The 23893-nt window shown below is 47.6% G+C and overlaps 1 protein-coding gene and 1 long non-coding RNA gene across 2 annotated transcripts in view; one reads left to right on the top strand and one right to left on the bottom strand.

Annotated features, from left to right (window-relative positions):
• LOC146870145 (uncharacterized) overlaps positions 1 to 23893 on the bottom strand; it is a 124978-nt gene that overhangs the window by 49369 nt on the left and 51716 nt on the right. The gene's annotated exons all lie outside the window — the stretch shown is intronic.
• Positions 4622 to 23893, top strand: part of LOC146870146 (uncharacterized) — a 139525-nt gene continuing 120253 nt past the window's right edge. Inside the window, exon 1 of the mRNA XM_085628848.1 lies at positions 4622 to 4813. The gene's annotated coding sequence lies outside the window, so the exon portion shown is untranslated. The remainder of the gene's footprint in view (positions 4814 to 23893) is intronic.

Here is a 23893-nt window from a genome sequence, read left to right on the forward strand (position 1 = left end):
CTGTGATGACCTAGCCAGCAAGCCATTTTCACCCTCCTCCACTAACAGGAGCCCCTACGGGGAAACAAGGGGTGGTGCTTACTATTTGGGCAGGGACAGGAGGCTCAAGGAGCTTTCCATGGTCCCCATGGCCTAGCCAAATGATCAATGCACAGGAGGATGGAGGGGGATTACAATGGGCATAGACTATGTCTCACTGTCAGCTTGCAGAATAGAATGTTTTGTATCAATGAGCAGAAGGGCACCAGAAGACCTGCCGGGAGACAGGCAAGCCTTTTGTTCCTGGGGGAGGGAAAATCATTACGAGGACAAACCTGTGTAGGGTGTCCAAGTCTGGTTCAGGCATCCATGGCTACAGCCCAGGAAAGGCTTCTCTGTAGTCCTCAGGGATTAACTACAAGGTACTACAGAGAAGGAGCATATCAGCTACCAAGCGGATGTGTATCACTAGAAGAGCTGATACACGCAATGGTGGCGTTACTGACGATTATCATAGCAGCCCAGATCACTACACAGAGACTGAAGAATAGTTTAAGTCCCTTGTCGATTTATGCTTCCTTTATTCACCCAGGTTGGGTGCTTGCATTGTGATTCAATCTGGCAGCCAGAAATGGAAAAGGCAAAGAAATATCTGTGATTGTGCGAGGGGCACTCAGCGGTACGGTAAGCTAAGATCCAGCTTAATGCTGGGACACCTTCGGGAAAATCTCAGGGTTATGGCCCACACACAAATAGGCACCTTTCAGCCAGCGGGGGCGAGAGTTTTTTAGTCCTAAAAGGGTGCTGACATCTCAATAGGGCCGTAATAGTTGGGTTGGATCACAAACAGGACAACTAACAGAGCACATTTGGCATTCATAGTTAAGAGGGTGCAGGTACATTGCTCATAGGTTTACTCCATGTCCTCAGACCCAAAAGCATTGCATGTTACAGTTTGCTTCAGCTAAACATTATATCCGGGGGATTTTTTTTTCCAGCTAACTATGGGACCACTGTCCCATTTCTGGCCCAGGATTTTTGGATGATTGGTACTCCTGGAGGGTATGCTGGTTGCACCAAACTGTAGCATATGTGGTATGGCCCAGCGGGCCTGGTGGTCTCCTAGCTGGCCCTTCACCTTTATGGTGAGTGTTTCTTTCTGGTTCATGCGGTCAGCATACCCCTTACCATGTTCGGGTTGAACGGGTAATGCAGAGGAGAATCACAAGGTTTTATAAGGTACAGCCGTCCGTAGCCACACAGGGGAGAGGACAGAAGACAGGTTAAGTGGATGATGTACAGGTGAACTCTGAGGATACCAAAGGCACCCTGTGAGGCACCAGAGGCTTGATGGGGGGTAGTGTTATTGTGCAATAAAGTGGTAACTGGTGTAGTTGTATAAAAGGGTGTGCAGGATCAATATTGGACGGTAGCAACCTAGCATTTCTTTCTGGTGCCAGGATCAATGGTCTGGGTGGAGGGCCTTCCGTGCGTCTTGAGTGGCACTATGGGAGGAATTCAAGAAATGGAGGCATGGGTTTTCCACCACTGAGTTAATTTGGTTGGGGGGCCATGGCAGGCACTGGAACAGCTTCTGTAAAAGTTGCGGCACGGGCCGGGGGGGGGGGTGTCTCCCCTCACTGTGGTCTGACACCTGGGAGGCAATGATTTGACTTTCCAGGGTAGGAGGGTACTGCTGCCAGAATTGAATTCCTCCTGGTGTAAGTTATGCAACTATTGGTGGGCATGTGAGTTTGATGGTCAGAGATACCCCAATGTAGTATGTGAGGGGCCCAGCCAGGGGTTGCCATGGAAACCTCACGCAGGAGAATTATTAGTGCCATGTGTAGAGGCCCTGAACAGAGGGGTTTGGTTTTTATCAGGCATGGCCGGCTGCACGCTAAAGTGCACAGGGAGTTTTAAAAAGGATGGGGGCACATGCTCAGAAGGGGCATGTCTGGCCTCCGGTCCAGTATGGGCTTGGACTTGTTTTGCGGGACCTGGGATAGGCCCTGGAATCATCAGGATGTAGGTAAGAATGCCTAGCTTGGTGGGCGGCCCTGGTTGTGACGGTGGCCACACCCAGAGCTGTGGCGGAGTTACAGCGCGATCCAGGGGCGGGAAGGTACTACGGGGTAACCTCTTCAGGAGCACAAAGGGTGCAAATGCCAAATATCCCCAGGGAGGTCCTCGGTTGGACCCTGGAAGAGCGACGGCGCCCGCTAGTCTTACGGGCGTTTGTAAGCCTGAGCAACCGGGGGTTGCCTAGAACGCTCTGCCCCCTAGGGCCTGAGTAAGGGGGTGGACTGGGTGTCCACCGGTGGGAGGGGTTACCCGCTCCCCCAAAATTGGTAAGCGCCAATTGGCTAAAGCCACTGTGTAATTTGGCTAATCAGGGGTGAAGGGGGCAGAGGGGCTGCCTACCCGTGGATCCCCCGTAAGATAACCCACCATATTTGGCATATTTGTTATGCAAATAAACCTGCAGCAATTTTCTCCACAAACAAGGTGTTGTGTGGTTTATTTCCTAATGGTATTGCTGTATGTGGGATGGGGAGTGTTGCTGATATTGGCACTATGATCTAAAGAAATGCAGGCCCACTTCTAATGAAGTCGATTGCTTTGGACAATGTTTTGTGGCTCCTTTGTTGAGCGCTACTTGTTCTATCATTAGATCGTATTGGCAGTTATAAACTCGGTGCTGCACAGCTATCTGCTCAGGGGGGACTTTTACCTACTCGCAAGGCCATAATTTGCAGAATTATACTCCGTTCTGTACAGCTTAAGTCCAAGTTCTCATCAGCAGCGCACGCATCCCTTGTTGTCTGGCCGCACAATGCACCTGCCCGAGCTCAGCTCCTTTCTGATAGGTGTATACACCTACATTCGGTGCTGTACCATCACCTGCCTCAGAATGGCTCTCATAACGACGTACTGAGTTATAATGAAATATTTGGGCATTCGGTGCTACTCAGACCCTTGCCTCAGCCTGCTTCTACTGACCCCCTCCGATCCTCAAACAAGGTAAAATTGTTCAAAAGGTGTTTAAAGTGACCTTATATCAGCTGTTTGTAGCTCGCCCACTGCTATTTTTTCTGTACAGTCTGTGACCTTTAGTCCAAGGCTCATATTAGAATAAGCGCCGGCAAAGGCAAAAGGACTGACATTAGCTGCCAGGTTTTTGGCTTTGTCAGTTCTTATTTTATTTTGTGCTGTTTTTGTAAAGCAAAATTTTTGAGGACCTGACCGTCCTTCCCAAAATAAAAAGCAAACATTGGCTAAAAGATTTTGTGGCCTCACATTTTAAGGCATTTCTTGGTCTCTCACGAGACCTTTTATATTCTGACAGTGGGCTTAGAGAACACCCATTGCTTGGATTCACTGTCACTCTCATTTGCTGGCTTCTTATTGGTCAGCTGGTGGCTTCCTTCTGCTTCATGTGTTTGTCCCTTTCCCGGAGCATGGACACATTACTAATGTCCTTCCACTGCTCATTTTTTAGGCGCCACTTTGTTTTTTTGTGTTCACGCACTCTACAAGCGTGTGTGTTTTTCCGATGTCTCCCTCCTGTACTTCCCACATGTTCCTCCCACCTGCCGACCCTCCACTGTCTGCATGCTTCCCCGAGCTACCCAAACCTACTCTCCGTATGTTGCCCCCACCTGCTCTACGTCTGGTGTCCATGTCGCCCAAATCAGCTCTATCTCCATTGTATTTGTTGCTCCCACCTGCCCTCCCTCCGCTGTCCATGTTACCCTCCATTGTCCTGCCTCCCTCCATTGTCTTTGTTGCCTTCCACACGCCCTACCTCCGTTGCTAATGTAGCCCCCACCCACCATAACAAATAAAGCGCTATAATAAGGATATCGCAGGCCGCATCAAACCTCATTTTCCCCCACACCCTCTGTTGACCGTGTCAACCACCCACCCTCTGTGGTGTCTCTCACCCCGCAATAAAATAAAAAGCGCTATGACACTACACCACTGGATGCATCATAATCCGCTCCCACCCCCCCCCCCCCCTCCCCGCCACAACCTGGGAAGTCAGTGTCACCCCCTACATGCCTTCCCTCGCTCCCACTATCCTGCCTCCCACTCTACCTTCCCTCCCTCAATTAAAACAGCGCTATGACACAGCCGCGTCATTGCACTTTCATATTTATTTTTTACATTTAACTATGGTGCACTAAGGTTTCTGCTGTACAACATGCCTATTATACATTGACTCTTGTAGACAAATCAAAACAATACAAATCAAAACCAAAAGTAGCTAAAAGAAAACCGGGAATGGAAAAGTTGTTTACGGCAGACTTGTAAGAAATGTTGTGATCTGAACAATACAATGATAGGACGCAACCCATAAGGATGTATCTCTCACGTACTATTACTATACGAGGGCTGAGTTGTAATCTGTGTTTTGCCACCTACCGGCCACAGCGCATGCTATCCCAGTCTGTCACCAGCCCATGTGCAGGGCTATAACAACAGCTAGACTGGGGCAATCCATCTACCGGCCCCAGACCTTCCTGTCCCACCTCTATGTGGCTGACACCAGGCCCCGCCTCCCTTGCTCGCTAGGTCTAAACGCGAACTCTGATTGGTGGTAACTTTTTCCTTGCCCGCCCTTGCTCGGGCGGGAGCTGTGATTGGACCGGGCGGCTGAGACAGGTGGAGTGCGCACCTGTGCAGGGGAGTTTAGCAGAGGTCAGCGACAAGAGAGGAGTGAGGGCAGTGGAGTCAGCATTGGCAACTTCACCGGGATACTATTGGGAACAAAGGACCTACCGGGTGCCGCTATTAATCTCGGAGGACAAGCCGCAGTACCAAGCAGCAGGTAAGCAGAGGGGCTGGAAGCAGAGATGGTGAGAACGTGGGCGAGAGAAACTTCTGAACCACAGAAAGGAAAGAGAAAGAGGAGATAAGGTGAAGGTGAGGAGAGGAGTGCGGTGGTATAAAAGGAGATGAAAACGGGGACAGGAAAGACGGCGGGAGCCTTGAGAGGATTTAAGGGGGAGAAAAATCTGACTGGACTTTTCTGAGTACAGAAAGAAAGGGGTGAGTATTCGAGGAAGGGGAACTGGAAGGTAGTAAAGACCGAGGCAGGAGAAGAGGGACCATGTGCATAAACATGAATTTATAGACGCCCCCGCTCACAATAACGGACACCATGGAGTTGAGCTGTCTGTGATTTCTGTGAGGGTCTTAGACTGAAGGATTCAGGAGTCGGGTGGTGGTGAACAGCAGACCTAGAGAAGGGGGCTGTTGCATCCTCGTGCCAGTAACCTGGCTCGAGGATGCTTGCTGATGAAATGTAATCTTTTAAAGTGTGTTCCGCGATCTGATGGTGAACGTTGCATGCCAGGATTCTGACAACGTTAATCAGTTGTCTGACATCCTGGTATGCGGCGGGAGCGTCTGGCCGTGGGTACAGTTGAACTTAAAATAAAGAAGCACTTACTCAACTAATTGGCCTCCTGGACCTTAATACAACATTTGGCGACAAGTGGACCAAGCTGCACGTCCTGCACCCACCAGCCTGATATTTCAAATTCTTCGGATTCCTCGTTAACTTTCTGCATCATATTTGATCCATCTGCCCTCAGCGGAAGACTTCCTCGGTTACTGTTTCCAATTTCTGTGTCTGAGGAAATCGTGGCTGGCAGTTCTGGGCAAATTGGTGATTTTCGGGATTACACAACACAACGTAGAGATCGTGACGTCACCTTCCGCGTCTCTAGCAACGCTTCATCTCCTAGCAACAGTCGGTGCTGCCTGAAGTCTTCCACTCACGTAATCACTGTGAGGTTTTAACGCATGCGCATTGACGTAGACGTCTGCCATTCACGCAGTGCAGTGACGTTTACATGCTTGCGCATTGACGGCGGTCATTTTCCGATGAGCTTTTTGGTTTCCAAGGTAACCAAATACATTTAACGTGACGCCGCATAGATTCAGCAGACAGCCGATCACGCTGTCTATCTTCAGTGATCCACCTTCTTCATTTTGACCACAGGTAGGATTGAGCCTTCATGTTTCTACGGTGGCAGGCACACCATTTAAAATTAAAACTACGACAATTGTTTATAGATGTCTGTGGATTCAGCCTGCACATTTCTACGGTGACAGGCACACCATTTAATTTAAAAACAACACGATTGTTTATACATCCTCGAGCCTTCAATTTCGGTGATAGGCTCACCTTACTACATCATCTTTATTGTACTTGCATGCGTTTATGAATTTGATGTCAATTTAAAATTCATAAAGATATTTCATTTCATTTTTGTTTGACAAATTACAAGTAACATGTGGTTTATCGTATAACTGTCTTTATTTCAGCACCAGATTGTTCAATTGGTTATTAACCTTTTTACTTAAGGATGGCTTCTTCTCAGCAATTCGCGCAACCGCCTCCTTTTTTGCAACAACATGGAAAACCCAGTATTCCATGGCGCCAATGGGTAAAAGCATTTGAAAATCACATTGTAGCCATTGATGCCGTCAAATTTTCACCAGAACGTAAAGTAGCAATTCTTTATGGTTGTTTAGGTCTTGCTGCACAACACGTTTTTGAGAACTTACCCAAATTTCCTACTCCTGCTGGTGAAGCTAGTGATGCTGATCATTGGAACTCTTATAAAGAGGCCTTATCACGCCTTGCGAAACACTATGATCAGGAGTCAAACATTATGCTTGAAAGACATTTCTTTAGGAGAAAACAACGTTAAGATGAATCTGTAGAAGAGTATATCGCACGGTTGCGAGTTTTAGCGTCAACTTGTGAGTTTGAAGCCGACCCTGATATTTACATTCGTGATCAATTTGTGTTTTCTTGTTTCTCAAGAAAAATTCAGAAACGCCTTCTTAGTTGTAGAAAATCATCCCTCCAAGAAACAATTGATATTGCTAAGAGTATTGAGAGATCTATTGTCACTTCTAAGGTCCTTCAACAAGATCCATCTCTCAACTCTTTCAAGACTCCAACACAGGACATTGTCAACTCTATAAATGCTGTCTCTACGCATAAACCTACTAAAGAGCGAACAGGTGGACCAACGACAGATTCAAAGTATACACAGTATACAACATTCGATCAAATATACATAGTACATATACAAAAGGAAAGCTAAAGAACATAAGCATTTCCTACCAATGTACCAGATAGAAAGAATCTACAAAGTATAACAACATCTCAAGCAAGACATCCTTTAAGGTATACAAAGGTGGACAACGGGGAAGCGGGTGGGCCAGTGAGGAATCCACAGGCAGATACTGTATCCACCAGAGAAAGCGTTACCGAAGGTAAGTAACTTGTTCTTCTGATGGATACATCTGCCAGTGGATTTCTCACCTTGTGAATAGATTCCCACTGCAGTTCCACTCCCGGAGGAGGGTGTCCACCTTCCTATACCAAAAAGTCTTGCAAGACAGAGCGCGCAAAGTGTCCCTCCCTCCTCATCTCAGAGCGGAGGGTGCGATGAGAGGTGAAGTAGATCTGTGTACCACACCCTTCTTGGCCAATCCGGGGCGACCAAAATAACTTGGGGCAATGACGGGCAATGCGCGTTCTCGCAGGTGGCAAATAGGTCTATCCGAGGAGTCCCCCACGTCCGAAAAACTTGACGAACCACCTCCGGATGGAGCCTCCACTCGTGGTCGGCCGAGAACTGCCAACTGAGACTGTCCGCACGTACGTTCAGCACCCCGGCCAGATGATTCGCCATCAAGCAAATCTGATGATCCTGAGCCCAGGACCAGAGCCTTAACGCCTCCCTGCAGAGACGATACAACCCTACTCCTCCCTGCTTGTTGACATACCACATCGCGGTAGTGTTGTCCGTCAGGACTTGAACCGACTGACCGCGAAGGGAAGGGAGAAAAGCCTTGAGCGCCAAACGTATAGCCCGTAATTCCAGAAGGTTGATGTGAAGCAACCTTTCCTCTGGAGACCAAAGACCCCTGATCTCCAGATCCCCCAGATGAGCACCCCACCCCAAGGTGGAGGCATCCGTTATCACTGTGGCCACCGATGGAAGAAGATGAAAGGGCTTTCCTTGAGACAGCGTGCCCTCCACGCTCCACCAAGACAGATCCGCTGCAGCTTCTCCCGAGATCCTCACAGACTCCTTGAGATCTCCGTTGTGCTGATACCACTGCCTGCGGAGGCACCACTGGAGAGCCCTCATGTGCCAGCGTGCATGGTTGACCAACAGAATGCAGGAGGCGAACAGACCGAGCAGTCGAAGGACCTTCAGAACTGGAACAACCGCTCCATTGTGGAATAAAGGAATCCTCTCCTGAATGTCGAGAATTCTTTGAGGAGGAGGAAATGCTCAACACACAGTACTGTCCAGTACTGCCCCTATGAACAGGTTGCGTTGAGAGGGCGCCAGGTGAGATTTGGGCACATTGATTGAAAAACCCAAGTCGAATAACAGCTGAGATATTCCCTTCAGATGATGCAGCACCATCTCTGGGGACTCTGCTTTCAGAAGCCAGTTGTCCAGGTAGGGAAATACTGGAATCCCCGACCTCCTGAGATGAGCAGCCACCACTGCCATCACCTTCGTGAAGACTCGAGGTGCAGTAGTAAGACCAAACGGGAGGACCTCAAACTGGTAGTGTTGCGACCCAACCATAAAACGGAGATACATCCTGTGCGACTTCAGGATTGGGACGTGGAAATACGCATCCTGCAAGTCGATCAACACCATCCAGTCTCCTTGCTGCAACGCTTGAAGAACCTGTGCAAGGGTCAGCATCTTGAATTTCTCCTGTTTCAGGTAAAAATTCAAGACTCTGAAGTCCAGGATCGGACGCAATCTGCCGTCCTTCTTGGGAATCAGGAAATACCGGGAGTAGCATCCCTGACCCCTTTCCTGCTCCGGAACCACCTCTATCGCACCTTTTTGTAGTAAAGCAAGGGCCTCCTTCTGCAGAAGAAGCAGATGGTCTTCCGAGCAGAAACCCTGGCAAGGAGGGTAAGGGGGAGGAAACTCCCAAAAGGGAAGGGCGTATCCATTCTCCACAAGGTTTAAAACCCAAAGGTCGGTCGTGACAGATTTCCAACCTCGCAAAAAGTGGGACACCTGACCCCCCCACCGGTCTCACATGATCTAGGATGGGGGATCTAGGGCTGCTTCCCTGAAGCCTTATTGGGAGCAGAGGAGGCTGAAGATGGAGATGGGTTGCGGCCAGAACCTCCCCTACCCCTTTGTTTTCCTCTATACGACCTATAGAGGGGATTCTGCTGCTGCTGTTGTTGCTGCTGCTGAGGTTGCCGGAAGGAAAAAAATGAGGACCTACCAAATCCTCTAAATTTCCTGAGTCCAAATCCCTTAGCAGGAGTCTGTAAACCCAAAGACTTCGCAGTAACCCTGCTATCTCTAAACCTTTGCAAGGCGGAATCAGCCTTCTCGCCAAACAGCTTCTCTCCATCAAAAGGCAAGTCGACCAAGGTGGCCTGAACATCCCCCGAAAAGCCAGAAGAACGAAGCCAAGCTTGCCTCCTAGTGGCTATCGAAGACCCCATTATTCTAGCCACAGAATCAGCCGTGTCTAGGCCCGACTGAATAACCTGCCTTGCAGCAGCCTGAGTGTCCGTGACAACCTCCATAAAAGAGGCTTTCTCTTCTTCTGGCAGCTTAGGAGCTAATAATTTCAGAGTCCATCAGCGCATGAACATAACGCCCCAATAAACAAGTGGCATTGGTTGATTTAAGCGCCATGCTTCCTGAAGAAAATACATTTTTAGCTGTCTGATCAGTCTTTTTAGAACCCCTATCCGCAGGTGTTTGAGGGAAGGCACCCGAGGAATGCTTCGAGCATGAAGCTTGCACCATAAGGCTTTCTGGAGAAGGGTGGGAAGAAAAAAAGCTTGGATCCCCCGGAGCCACCCTATACCTCCTTGCCACTTGCCTGGAGACTGCAGGAGAAGAAAGTGGCTTGCGCCAAACGTCCATCACAGGCTCTAGAATAGCCTCATTAAAGGGCAACAAGGGCTCAACAATCGAAGATGGTGAATGCAGGACTTCAGTTAGGTGGTTTGGCTTATACTCTGCAGAGGGCAACTGTAAGTCCAGCAACTCTGCAGCCTTCTTGATGACTGAATGATAAGGAGCCTCTTCTAGTGGTGGTGAAGACCTAACAGAAATGCTCCCACTCCGGAGTAGTATCAAGACCACTAGCATCCTGAATGCCTTCAAAGTCATCAGAGGATCCATCAACCTCACCTTCTTCCACTTCCTCCCTATAACGCTCCTCTTCCAAAACCCTCTGGGCCTCTCTTCTAGAACGGATCTGAGGAATCGGCAGCACCGTACGCGGAGTCGGTGGAACCGAACGTGGAGTCGGTGGAACCGAACGTGGAGTCGGCGGCGCCGGGCGTGGAGCCGAAGGAGTCGGCAACGGCGTCGAGGAAGGCTCCGAAGATGGCCGATCCAGATGAAGCCGGGATGGATCACCAGACAGCGCCGGAAACTGCCACGAAGGAGCCATCGGCAAGAAGGGCATAAAGGGAGCCTGAGCATAATGCTGCGGCACTCCCAAAGTGTATGCCATAGGACCCACGGGACCAGATGGTGTGCCGGATGGGAAGGCAGCCCTTTGAAAAATCCCATACATCGCATTGAGGAAATGCGGTGAATCTGCACCTGGAGTCAGGAACTGCAGATGTGGAATTGGCCCTGGATCTGGTCGAGGAGTACCAGGAACCGTAGCCGAAGTGTCTTCAACTGGCGCCGCAGGCTCGGCTGGTCCTGGAGAAGGCTCTTCCTCCTGATCCGGCTCGGCGTCAGAAGCTGGAGACTCCACTGGCGCCGGTGACTGCAGTGGGGACCGTGCCGGAGTCCGCTTCGGCGAAGGTGACCTCTCTGGAGACATTCGAGATGGAGATGGAGATATAACTTCCTTGCTTTGACGTCGAGGCGACGGCGACCTTGAAGCCTTACTCCTCGAAGACCGGCGCCGAGAGCTATGTTTCCTCTTCTTATGATGTTTCTTTGACTTCGAAGAGTGCGAAGTCGACGACTCCGGCCTCAATTTCTCCTTCCTACCTCTTCTTTCCTTCTTCGCCTATGCCATGAAGAGTTTCACCTCCCTCTCCTTCAGTGCCTTGGGGTTCATCTTCCTGCAGCTGGAGCAGTCATCCACATCATGGTCCGACGAAAGGCACCATAAACAATCTTCATGGGGGTCAGTCATGGACATGTGGCCCCCACATTCCCTACAAGGTTTAAAACCAGACTTCCATGTCGAAGACATCGCTTCTCCAAAAACAGTAACCACTACAAGACTACAAAGTAGCAGGAGAGTGCTGGAAAACCGTTACGCGTCGACGGCGTGGAAAAAAAGGAAATTACGTCATCACGCCGACGTGGCTCTCTTATGGCTCCGGTGACGTCGTTCGGAGTCGCGAGCGGAGCCGAGGTATTATGACGTCTGCGTAGAGAGCTGGGGAAAAAAGTTCAGTGGAATGCTGGCGCAGGGGATATTCACAAAGTGAGGAATCCACTGGCAGATGTATCCATCAGAACAATTTGTTAAAAAAGGAAATACTTTCTGTTATAGATGTGGGTCTAAATCACACTTAAGCAATTATCCTATGTGCCCCGCTATTGGGAAAAGATGTGTTCTTTGTAAAAAGATTGGTAATTTTCAAGGTTCATGCAGATCCTCGAAGAGACCTACCAGAATTAATAGCGTTGACTACTCTGAAGCCATTGATGATTGTTCTGATCATTTTCAAGATATGGTAGTTTCTATTGAATGCAATTCTGTTTTGACTCCTCATTTTGTCAAGGCCCTTTAGGAACGGCATTCTTTGGTAATATCGAAATTCCCATCATGGCAGACTCTGCTTCTCCCATAACCATCTTATCAGATGTCATGTTTCACGAAAAATGGAAAGGATCCATCACTTTGTGTCAAACTGACATTAACCCCAAGGCATTTGGCGAGTTTGATATTGACATGTTGGGATATTTTAATTATAGACTTGAATGCTTAGGGAGATCCATATTCACAAAGGTGTATGTTGCAGTTAGAGGACGCAATATCATTGGTTGGCAGGATCTGGTGAAAAAGGGTTTACATCTTATTCCAGGTTCTGATAATCCAATTTCTCTTGGTGATCCCCCTCAAGGTTACAGTCCTGCTGGCTCTAGAAATAATTTGCATTCCAAAACAGATTGTTTATGTCTCACAGATCATACTTCTGATATCAAAAAGGTTTTGGATACATTTCCAAATTTATTTTCTGAAAAATTAGGAACTGTCAAAGGTTTTCAACACCAAATTAGGTTGAAATCTGACGCTCAACCTTTCGTTCATAAGGTACGTCCTTTGCCTCTTAGTGCAAAGGATGAACTTAAAACTGTCCTTAAAAAATTGTGATGATGGCGTCATTACTCCTTGTGACTCCTCAGATTGGGTTTCTCCCATTGTTATTGTCCCTAAAAAATCTGGTGAGGTCAGATTATGTGCGGATTTACGCACCTTAAATAATAACATACTTATTACTGCCACCCCCTTCCAAAAATTCACGAATTCACAAACTCCAGGCCAATTTGGGAGGGGCGAAATTTTTCTCACTCTTTGATCTGCGTTCAGCTTATCATCAGGTTATCCCAGTTGATTCTCAGGAGTTCACTACTTTTTGTCACACAATTTGGAGTGATTAAATACCTTAAACTACCTTTTGGCTTGGCCTCGGCAGCCAGCGTATTTCAGAAAATCATGGATAATCTCTTTAAAAACATTCCAGGAGTCCAAGCCTACCAAGACGATATTTTAGTCTATGCTAATGACTGGGAGACTCACTTGAGCAACTTATCTTCTGTTTTAAGCAAATTAGATGAGGCAGGCATGACAATCGGGGCTGAAAAATGTAAATTTGCCACACAGCTATTGGAGTACTTAGGTCATACACTTTCTCTGGAGGGTATCAAGCCCAAAATGTCTCTCATTAAAGCTATTAGTCATGCCACTCCTCCGAAAGACAAAGACGCACTTCGGTCTTTCTTAGGTTTAGCAGAGTACTACGCACGTTTTGTTAAAGGGTGTGCACAAACAGTTGAGCCATTGTGTGCTCTCCTGCGTAAATGCTCAACATTTGATTGGTCTGAAGAAGTTTCAGCTTCCTTTATTCAAGTTAAGAAACTTATTGTGGATGCGCCTGCTCTTCACCCTTTTCATGACTCCTCAAAATGTTTCATTATGGTGGACGCTAGCCTCACTGGGTTAGGTGCAGTTCTTGGTCAATGGGTCTCAGGTAAAGAACGCACTATAGCCTTTTCCTCAAGAATGTTAAAACCATCTGAAACTCATTACAGCACTATTGAATGTGAGGCTCTTGCCTGTGTTTGGGCCATAGAAAAGTTCAAGAATTACATTTGGGGACGTGAATTTGAAATGTTCAAAGTTATTAACTGGTAACGGACTTGGCAAAGCACTCGCTAGGTTAGTTAGACTGCTGTCAAAGTTACAAGAATTCCATTTCTCCATTAAACATATTTCTGGAGGGAGAAATTTCAGAGCTGATTGCCTTTCTCGCATGGCTTTTCATGACCCCTCAGAAGTCGAGAATTTAGAGGAAACAGAATGTGTCATCGCTACTCTTGATGCTGTTAAATCTTGTCCTAGTATTACTGAAGAATCCTGGTTAGAAACACAGAACAAAGATGAAAATCTTAAACTTGTCTCTGAGTATATTGTTAAAGGTTGGCCAGAAAATAGGAAACTTTCCAATGAGTTGAAAGCTTTTGCCATGGTTGCATCTGAGTTATCCCTAGTCAATAACATGGTCATGAGACACGATTGGTTTGTTCCCCCCTCCAGTCTCAGGAATGACACCATTAAGTTTGCTCACCAAGGCCATTTAGGAATTTCAAAGACTTCTCAGCTCATTAAGTTATACTATTGGTGGTCATCCTTAGAATCCCAAGTTAAATTTCTCATCGATTCATGCTCTGAATGTCTATTATCAGATAAGAAATGGAAAGTCATGAATACACCACTACATCCTGTTCCTTTTCCTATCAAACCTTGGGACAAAGTTGGTTTAGATTTTTCTGGACCTTACGATCTTTTGCCACATGATCTCAAATATATCATTCTGTTGATTGATTACCACTCTAAGTAGATTTATCATATGTTTTGTGACTCACCCAATTCTACTAATGCTATAACGTTTTTTAAGAAAATATTTTCTGTGGAAGGGTCGCCTTCTGTTTTAGTTTCAGATAATGGCACTCATTTCATTTCTCAAACATTCAGTTCTTTTCATACTGATTGTGATGTCAAAACACTTTAAAGCTGCTCTTTACTCGCCAACCTCTAACGGTTTGGTTGAAAGAGCAAATAGACTAGTTAAAGATGCTATTGAAACAGCACTTTCCTCCCAACAAAATGTTCAAGACTTTCTTCAAGCAAAACTATGGTCTTACAATATTTCTCCTCATTGCACCACAGGTGTTTCACCATTTTCACTTCTAAGAGGTAGGGCTGCTCACACTAATTTGTTTCCAAACTGGTTGATTAACAAACATGATAAGAACTCTCATTGCAATGAGGAGGTAGCATCTAGAGTTTCTCAAAAACAAAATCTCATGAAATCTATTCATGATGATGGTAAACATTTCAATTCTCCTCATCTGAAAGTTGGTAGTTGGGTCCTCGTTAAGAATCCTAAGAAAGTTTCAAAGGGGTCTTCAAGATTTTCTCCCCCAGTGCAGGTTACTGGTGTCAGTAAAAGGCTCAGCCTTTCTTGGTCAAAAAGGGTGGTGGAATCAAAGATCGCTTGTTCATCTTTCTGATTCTCAAGCTGATTCTTCACTCAAATTATCTAGACAAGAATTAGATGATTCTGATTGGATTCATTTAATTCATGATTCAGTTGCTGATCTTGGAACTTCCTCCTCCACTTTGGTTCCCATTTTACATTCCAGTCCGGAGCATGTTTCTGATACTAGTCCTGATGTGACCAAGCTTGATGCAGATTCTTCATCATCAGATTTGAGAGTTCGTTGTAGAAGGTTGCCTTCAAAATTAAATGACTATGTTTTGTCTTGAAGATGTAAATTATCTATTTTCTGAGGTTTGTTTGCTTATTTTGAATTCAATTCAAAACTACTATATGCATTTGTTGTGTTTTATCTATATTGTTAATTACATTTAGTTTCTTGTGAGGAGGGAGAAGTTGTAGTGTTCTCTATGATTGGCATCCTCGTGACAGTAACCTGGCTCGAGGATGCTTGCTGATGAAATGTAATCTTTTGAAGTGTGTTCCGCGATCTAATGCTGAACGTTGCATGCCAGGATTCTGACAACGTTAATCAGTTGTTTGACATCCTGGTATGCGGCGGGAGCGTCTGCCCGTGGGTGCAGTTGAACTTAAAATAAAGAAGCACTTACTCAACTAATTGGCCTCCTGGACCTCATTACAACTGGGGCCTAGGAACAGCCATGTTAAATATGTTTGTGTCCCAGTCTCGGACTGCAGGGCACGGCCAAACCTCAGGCATAAACCCAGAGTTAAACACTGACTGTCCACTGTAAGGGGACGAGCTCCCGGAAACCCGCAGACTGTGGAACAGAGAGACATGAGGGTGTATCCCAATCCTCTTCCCCGCCCCGAGATAGAATTCAGTAGGTTCTCTCACGCCCTAAGCTAAGAGACGGACTTGGGGATGTCGGAGCGCCCCCACCCCCCTTCGCTCTGAGACTGATCTCGGTGCGAGATCCGTTTCTCTGTCTCCTCGAAGACACATTTCCAGCTGTGAATGGAGGTCATGCTCCGGGATGCCAGACAGGGCCCAGAGAAAGAGAAGCTCGCGGAGATAGACTTGAATTTTGTTCCAGTCTCTACAGACGAGCCCAACACGAAAACACACAGGCCCATCTGGTACTGCCATGGTGCCCAAAAGGCCAGAGGCATGTGTGAGAGTGATGAGTCCTCTACAGAATGAGGTGAGATGAAGGAGAGACTGGAAGATGTCCAAAAGGAAAGGTGTGAGAGAGAGGGTAACAGGATAACAAGGAGAGGACACTTTTGCGTGGGCGAGGGGAGGGTGCAGGATGTCAGAGGATGGAGAGAAATGGGTTGTTCCAAAGAAAAGAGAATGCGTTTGGGTGTGAATGGTGTATAAGATCTAGAAAGGGAGCCGAGGTGGTTTGGAATTGGAATGGGTGAGGAGAATGCATCTAAGGAAAGGCATTTGATCACGAGACCAAAAGAGGAGCTTTGAGAAAGAGATGAAGACGGCAGGGCACATTTTAGGAAAGACTGACACGAGCAGGGAGGGCCATGTTACTAGTACAAGCAGCCAGTGGGGCTCCATCTCCAGAGGGGGTGTACAGAAACCTGCCCCTTCACCTTGGTGCCAAAAAGCCTTGTACTTTCCCCACAAGGTGTAGAGGAAGATGGGAGACAGGGGTAAATAAGGGATGGGATAGGTGATAAGGGAGGCTGAGAATGGAGAAATGTTAAGTGTGCAAAACTGGTGTGTAAGAGAGTGGGTTGGTAGACAAATAGGCAGGAGTGACCAGAGTGTGTTAGGGTGAGAGTAGGAAGTTATAAATGAAGGTGCAGCAAGAGGAAAATGTGAAATTAGTGAGAAGAGAGAAGGTGATGGACAGAGGGAAAAAGAGGAGCGGAGGGGAAGAATGAATAAAGTGAGTGTTAGGATGGAGTATCCAACAGAGCGAGGGGATACAGACTAGAGGAAAAGGAGGCTAAACAATAAAAGTAGCATAGAGGCACTTATTGTCTTTTAAAAGGTATTACTGTGCAATGTCCATATGTATACCAAAGTGCCCACAGCCTGTGACACACAAGAGACTGGTAATAGGATTTAAATGAAGTGACTGTAACGCATCCATACCACTACACCAGTACTTTGAGTGACCACAGCAGGATGTGACAGAAACATCTCAGGCAGCATGACAAATAAAAGTGCGAGGCACGAAGGAGCGTGGCAGCAGGTGCACTGACATGGAATGTAACGGAAGTTACGCATGGTGGCAGCCCTGTAACATCCGTTCAGACATCCACCTACGCACTCACCACTGTGGATGAAGCACCTACTCCAGAGAGCTGCGTAGCACCTACTCCAGAGAGCTGCCTCTAACTAAAGGCAGCTCATGCAATAACTGTACATTTTCCGTGAGTGGGGGAAGCTCTACTCCTGCCGTGCTGTTTCCGTTCTGCACGGAAGGGAAGCTTGCATTGGGTGAGAGGTAAACTTGCTTCGCTGCTGGCACGCGGTACCTGCATTGGAGTGACCATACCTGTACCTGTCCAATGAGAGAGAATCATGCACCGCGACTACCGTGCAGCACCTGTTCTCTGAAGACAGAGCATTGGCATGGCTCGTGCCCACCTATACCTGTTCTGCGAGGGAGAGAAGCTTGCACTGTAGGTGCTCCAGCTGGACCTGTTCTGTGGGAATGGGCAGCTTACACTACTGCTTCCTGTCGGTCTGTTTGAAAAAGAACCGTGTGCTGCTCCCACCTGCTGTTTACCTGTTGTTTGTGCTGGAGCCGGATCCACTGCTGCTGCCTACGGTGCACCTGTGTTGTGAAGTATACAGTGCATGCTTCCCTACCAGGGACATCACGAACCCTTCTCTTCCTGCTTTAGCAGCTACAGCAGGGCAGGTTCTTTATGGGCCTCTTCTGTCTGCAACTGGGCAGACAAAAGATCAGAATTAAGGCTAGTCAGGAATACAGCAGAAGAGCAAGCGGGGCAAGGAAGAACGAAAGATGGGGTCATAGAAAAGGGAAAATGGAAGGAATAATGGAAGGAAGGGTGGCAGGGTGGATGATTGAAAGAGTGGATGGATCAATGAGTGGGTACATGTATGCGTGGGTGAGGGAATGGTTGGTTGGATGGAAGGCAGAGTAAAGGGAAGGATGGATGAGTAAGTAAGTGAATGGATATAGCTGGATGGACAGGTGAAAGTATGGCAGAGTAACGGGATGGATGGAAGGATGAGTGATAGGATGGCAGAGTGGATGAATGTATAATGGTTGGACGACAGGGTGATGAATGAATGGCACAGTGTATTGATGTATGTATGAATGGATGGCAGAGTGGATGGATCGATGGCAGGTTGGATTGTATAGGGAAAGACTGGATAACTGATGACACAATGAATAGATGGCAGAATGTAAAGGTGAAATAGTGGATATCAGTGGGTGGATGGAAGGGTTATTTTAATTTTCTGACTACACCCCTGTTCACTTCACACAAGCCAACATGATTTGGCATTTTCAGTGGTCATTTTGATGAATGAGATAAATGAGTGAACTCTCAAAAATATGTGGGCCAAGCTTACTTTTGGTATTGTGGGTGGAACAAGCGAAGTTTTGGAAAAGGAGGAGCACACTTTGTAAAATGTAAAACTTGGCTGTTACAAGCTTCCATGTTACCTTCAGCCAACATCACTTTCCGTGTTCGGGGTTCGGAGCCTAGAATAACAATATTAAAAGTAAAACTACGAGCCCCAGAATGCAATATGTTCACTGAAACGCCAGGGATAGCTGATGGTATCAAATCATGGAGGGACTTATCACCCTTGTGAAAAGCGAAACAACAATTTGTCATTTGCTCAATTGGTTCTGGTCGAAAATCAGGTTAAACAGTCTGGTGGATAAGAGGGCAGAGATGGCGTTTCAGATGCGAGCACCCACTGCTAATAGGCTGGCATTTTACCACTCCTCGTGAATTAAATAAAATAAATAAACCTAATTACCTAAAACAGCGAGAGCCTGAATGGGATTCAGGTACTTAAATACGGTGCCACCAGCAGCCCCCAACTCGCATAGAATCAATAATGGGAGTTACAGCTGGAGTGTTTGAAGAGACTAGAACAATAAACTAAGAAAATGCCCTGGCGCAGCCCTCTGCGATGAACCGTGGCCGCATCTGCTGTCCTGGGAGGGTCGCCTGTGACGTACTCATTTGTCTAAAACAACACATTTGTCAATTGTTGAAGCCCGAATCATAATTGGGCCCAACCGTGACAAGTTTTTAACCTATGAAAAAGGAGAGAAGGGCTTTTGCAGTGACGGTGTCATGTTTGTTCAGTGCTTCTTTTTAGGTCTCGCCTGGCGTAAGACTGCGCAGACATGCGCAGTCTCGATGGCGAGATTTAATGATTTGAGGAGATTTCTCTAGTGGGCTTTAAGCCCCGTCCCTCTTTTCCATTGGCTGGCGTCACCGTTTATGCTAAACGGTGGCCAGCCATTGGAAAAGAGCGTCTAGTGACGTACACTTTTCTCTTTTAAAGCCGTCCCAGTTGGACTGGCTCGGTTGCTTTACATTTGTAGTAAAGCCTTTTCTTATCTTTATGGGGCCATATGTTTAAAACACATGGCCCCATAAAGACAAGAGATCGGCCCGCGCTTGCCTTTTGCCTCCCTCCTGTGCTGCAGCTTGGCAGCTGGTTGCTAGGATGCTAGGATGACGTCATTGCTTGCACACCACTTCCTCTCCTTGGCGGTGAGAATCCAACATGGACTGAGGCTGCAGCCATGGGGCTCGGACGGGACCACCGCCAGCCTCCCTTCCAGCTCCCCATTCGGCGCCTGTAAGCGGGCGCTCGCTGCAGAGATGCTCTTACACGGCCGTGCTGCGCGGCTCTCTTCGGGACGGCAGTTCTTTTGCAGTTACACCTTGGTTTTCTTTTACTTTTGGGACAATCTCCCCAGAAAACTATTGAAACAATAAAAAGTTGAGGAAGGTCCAAGAATGTGACCAAGAAGATGTGGAGCGCGGAGCAGCAGGGCACTGCTGCGGACCGCCACTGAGGAGGAAAATGAACGAGGAAGAACAGCCGGAGGAGTGAGTTGGGGATTCGGGCAGGAATGGGTTGTGAGTTATGGGTGAGGGTAGGTGGTTGGTGCATGAGATTTAAGTCCTAGGGGCTCACAAGAGCTGCTGCACGCCCCCCTTCCGCCGTGTTTACTTCTGCAGGGCTCGCGCTGGCGCCTACACGTCAGTCGCTACCCAGGACTTAACGGGGTTGCCCCGGTTTCGGCAGGGACACCCCCCTCTGCTGCACCCTCCCCTAGCGCGGAGCATTTTTAACAGGGGGCCCTAAAGATTTTAGGTGTCAACAGTGTTCCCTTACACTTTGGAGTTTCTGACCCTTCCCCGGCCCCCTGCATTACCAGGCTAGGGTGTATGTCCTGATCTTTGAGAAGAGAATCTCATTAAAGCCAGATACTCAGGCTAGTGGCTTCTCTCGTCACACCTGTTGTTTTTTTTAATAGTAATCTGATTTTTACCTTCTGTGATATCGTCGATCACTGTTGTTGAGCTCTTAGTATTAAGTTTATTTTAAGTACTTGCCCAGTTAGCCTAGGCTTTTTATCTCGGCTCCCAATCACTCGCTTTCTGTTCACTGCAGGTTTTCTCCTGTTTGAGTGGAGAGAGCAACCAAGTTAATTGTTGCCCACTTCCTGCTTCCAGTGTTGCGGAACTGCAGGGTTGATGGGATAGTTGTTTTAAAGCCACATGTACATAAGTAGAATAACCCTGCGGACACGCAGTGGGCGCACCGCTGGCACGTCAAAGGCGCACCATAGGTAAGCAAATCTGCGTCCGTCGTCACCCAGCTGTCGCTAGGAGCCATGACCCCTGCTCTTCATGCCTCAAGCACCCCATCTAGACGCATCTACTCTGCCACAGAACTTAAACCGGTCCGACGGCTGGTTAACACTCTTGATGCCTCTTAACACATGTTACGCAACTATCTCTTCTCTTAATCTTGAGGGACCGTTTGCATGCAAATACTGCTGTTTTCAAAGCCTTAAGGAAGGACAGGTGTGTGTAGCGCAATGTGCCCATCAGGATGTCTCTGACAAGATGGAGTCTGCAGCAGTCACAGCAATGGCTCTTGGTAGTCTGGCATCACACAGTCCTATTCACTGTTGGAAAGGCTTATAGCAAACCTAAGATCTCTGCCTAAGCATGCCACTAAAATATGGGATCTAATGAACTCTGATTCCCCTGATCTAGGTTTCCTCACTGAGACCTGGCTTAAACCCTCCTCTATACCAGCAATCACTCCAGATCTTCATGAAAATTATCGTATTTTAAGACTAGATAGGATGGTAAAGTGGGTGGAGGTATTGCCATTGCGTATGAAGCATTGTTGAAACTTTCCATTATTGACACTCTCTCAGACGATAATATAGAGATTTTTATTTTCAAGATTGAATTTACACACCAGTACTGTTGGAAAGGTGCTCTGGTTTAGCGTTGTCTTGGCCCTCTCAAGGACTTTACTTTAAAATTGATGGAAATAATTGCTTCTCATGTTATTTCTTCCAAACAATTTCTTGTGTTGGGCGATTTTAATATTCATAGTTAAAATAGTGAGAAGATTGAGTCAGTTCATTTCCTTGCATACCTGGCCTCCCTAGGACTGCAGAGGCCTACACACTCGGCAGGGCATACCCTGGATCTTATTCTTACCAATTCACCTTGTATACTCTCTGATCATCCTTGCCTAGTGGTTTGGTCTAATCATTTTCTGATCAATTTCCTGATTGCTGGCATTCAGTCTACTCGTACCCCTACCTATCTCACCTGTAACCTTAGGAGACAATGGCACAAGATTACAGAGGGTTCTTTTGTGAAAGAGTTTATACCCCCTGCATTTGAAGAACCTATGTTAAATGAACTCCATGAAGCCTTAAAATCAGTTACAGATACCCATGCGAATTTGGAAAAGGCATGGCAGAAATCACAAATTTGGAAGATGGAAGAAATTTACAAAAATGCTTTAGCACTTTATTACAAGAATATTAAAAAAAGCACAGAAAGTCCATATTTGCTCTAGATGAAGCCAACCAGGTAATTCTACTAAGGAACTCTCCAACATTCTTAAATCCTTTACCAACCCACCTGCCTGTATTAATCCGATTCCTCCATCTCCAGTTCTATGCGATACTGTTGCCAATTATTTTGAAGAAAAAATTAATAAAATATATGAAAAATTTCCAAGAGACTATGACGCACAGGATACTACAGCCTTACTTTCTTCAGCTTTCAGGGAGAAAGATGCATGCTTTGAGAGCATCCCTGCTCTGTAAGTATCTAAAGTGGAAGAGATGCTGAGAACAATCAAATCTGGTTCTCCTATCGATATTATGCCAGCTAGTTTGCTTGCCTTATTGGCCAAGCAACCTCTTGGTCGGGGAAACTGCTCTCCCCTCATGCAGTTCCATCATTGCTCCATTGCCCCCAGCACCTCTATGGTTCCAGGTAGTTGTTCGAGGCCCCCATCCACCCGCAGGTTCCTGACTGCACCTCATCCCTGGTGGTCCAGTGGGAGAGCCTTGCTCTACTGCTGGTTCTCTGCCAGCCATTCTGTAGTTTGCTGCCTTGTGCCTTTTCTGTGCCTATTTGTCTCTCTATGCATTTCTTCACAGTTTTTCCCTGTTTGCCGACTTTGCGCCCTTTCCTGACGCTGCTGCCCCGTGGCCCACCCCCCCCCCCCCCGCATGCAGCAGCTTTCCATTCCCCTGGCTCCTACTTAATGATGGCAATGCCACTAGCATGACAAAGGCAAGTCTATCTGTGCCCAACCTCGACCAGCGCTAGGGAGCTTGGCCCTCCAACCCCCCCCACGATTTGACTCAACAACCTCCACGCACTCAACCCCAGAAGAAACTTCGAGTGCCAGTTGTCAATGCCAAACACCACCCGAAGCTGTTTCTTCTTGCGACCCTGCCACTGCACCTTGAGCCACCTCTAGAGCAACCGCCATCCCCTCGGACACCAGCACACCCAAACCCCTGAGCTGCATCCTCCTCAACATACGTTCTCTACACAGACACGCTGTAGAAATCTGGGACCTCCTCAACACCCACTTGCCTGTCGTCGTCTTCCTCACAGAGACCTGGACCAATGCCAGCTCCACACCAGATATCAAAACCGCCATCCCGGCGGGTACAAGATCCAAAGGAAAGACCGCCCCAACCACCCTGGAGGTGGCCACGCCATTGTACACAAAAACTCCCTCCGACTCACAACCGCCACCTCGAATGACTCCTCGCCCCCCATGGAGCACCTCCAGATCCAGAACGATGCTACGCAGAACTCTCACCTACAGACCTCTCAGACCACGTGCCCCATTTACCAACACCATCGCAGACCTCATCGTGCCCCACGCCACCATCGCAGACCTCATCGTGCCCCACGCCCTCATCTCCACGGACTATGCACTGCTGAGATACCTGAACTTCCACCTCGACAACCTCAGCGACTCCCCCCCCCACCCCCAACTCCACCGCCCTCCCGGACAACCTCGCCAACATCAGACTGAAGCAGCTAGTCACCACGCCCCCACAAGTCAGGACACACCCTTGACCCCATAGTCACAGGAGGTAACAACATTTGCTTGTGTCACACCACGCAGCTCTCTGGACAGACCACCACTGCGTACACTTCTCCTTCTCAAAACCCACAGAAGAAAAGCCTCCACCACGCCCCATGCAGAAACTGGAGCAAAATCACCGAAGGGCACCTCATCTTCACCCTCAGTCGCACTCCTCCACCCACCACGACTGAAGCCAACTCTGCAGCCAACGAACTCCACAGATGGATTGCCGACTGTGCAAAAATGCTCACCCCCCCTCCAGAACTCCGACAGACAGCGGACCATGAAAGCTACCTAGTTCACCACAAACCTCAGAGAATCCATGCGCACATGCCGACGACTCAAGAAAGCATGGAGGAACAGTAAAACCTCAGAAGCACGCTCCGCCTACAGGACTGCCATGACAGAACACCACTAACTCATCAGATTCATAATGAGGAACTTCATCCAGGACAGAATCCTCTCCAACTCCTGCAACTCGAAGGAACTCTTCAACGGGAAACAACGCTTACATCACAGATTTT

This window comes from Triturus cristatus, chromosome 1_1 (assembly GCF_964204655.1).
Source record: "Triturus cristatus chromosome 1_1, aTriCri1.1, whole genome shotgun sequence".
NCBI classification, from domain to species: Eukaryota; Metazoa; Chordata; class Amphibia; order Caudata; family Salamandridae; genus Triturus; species Triturus cristatus.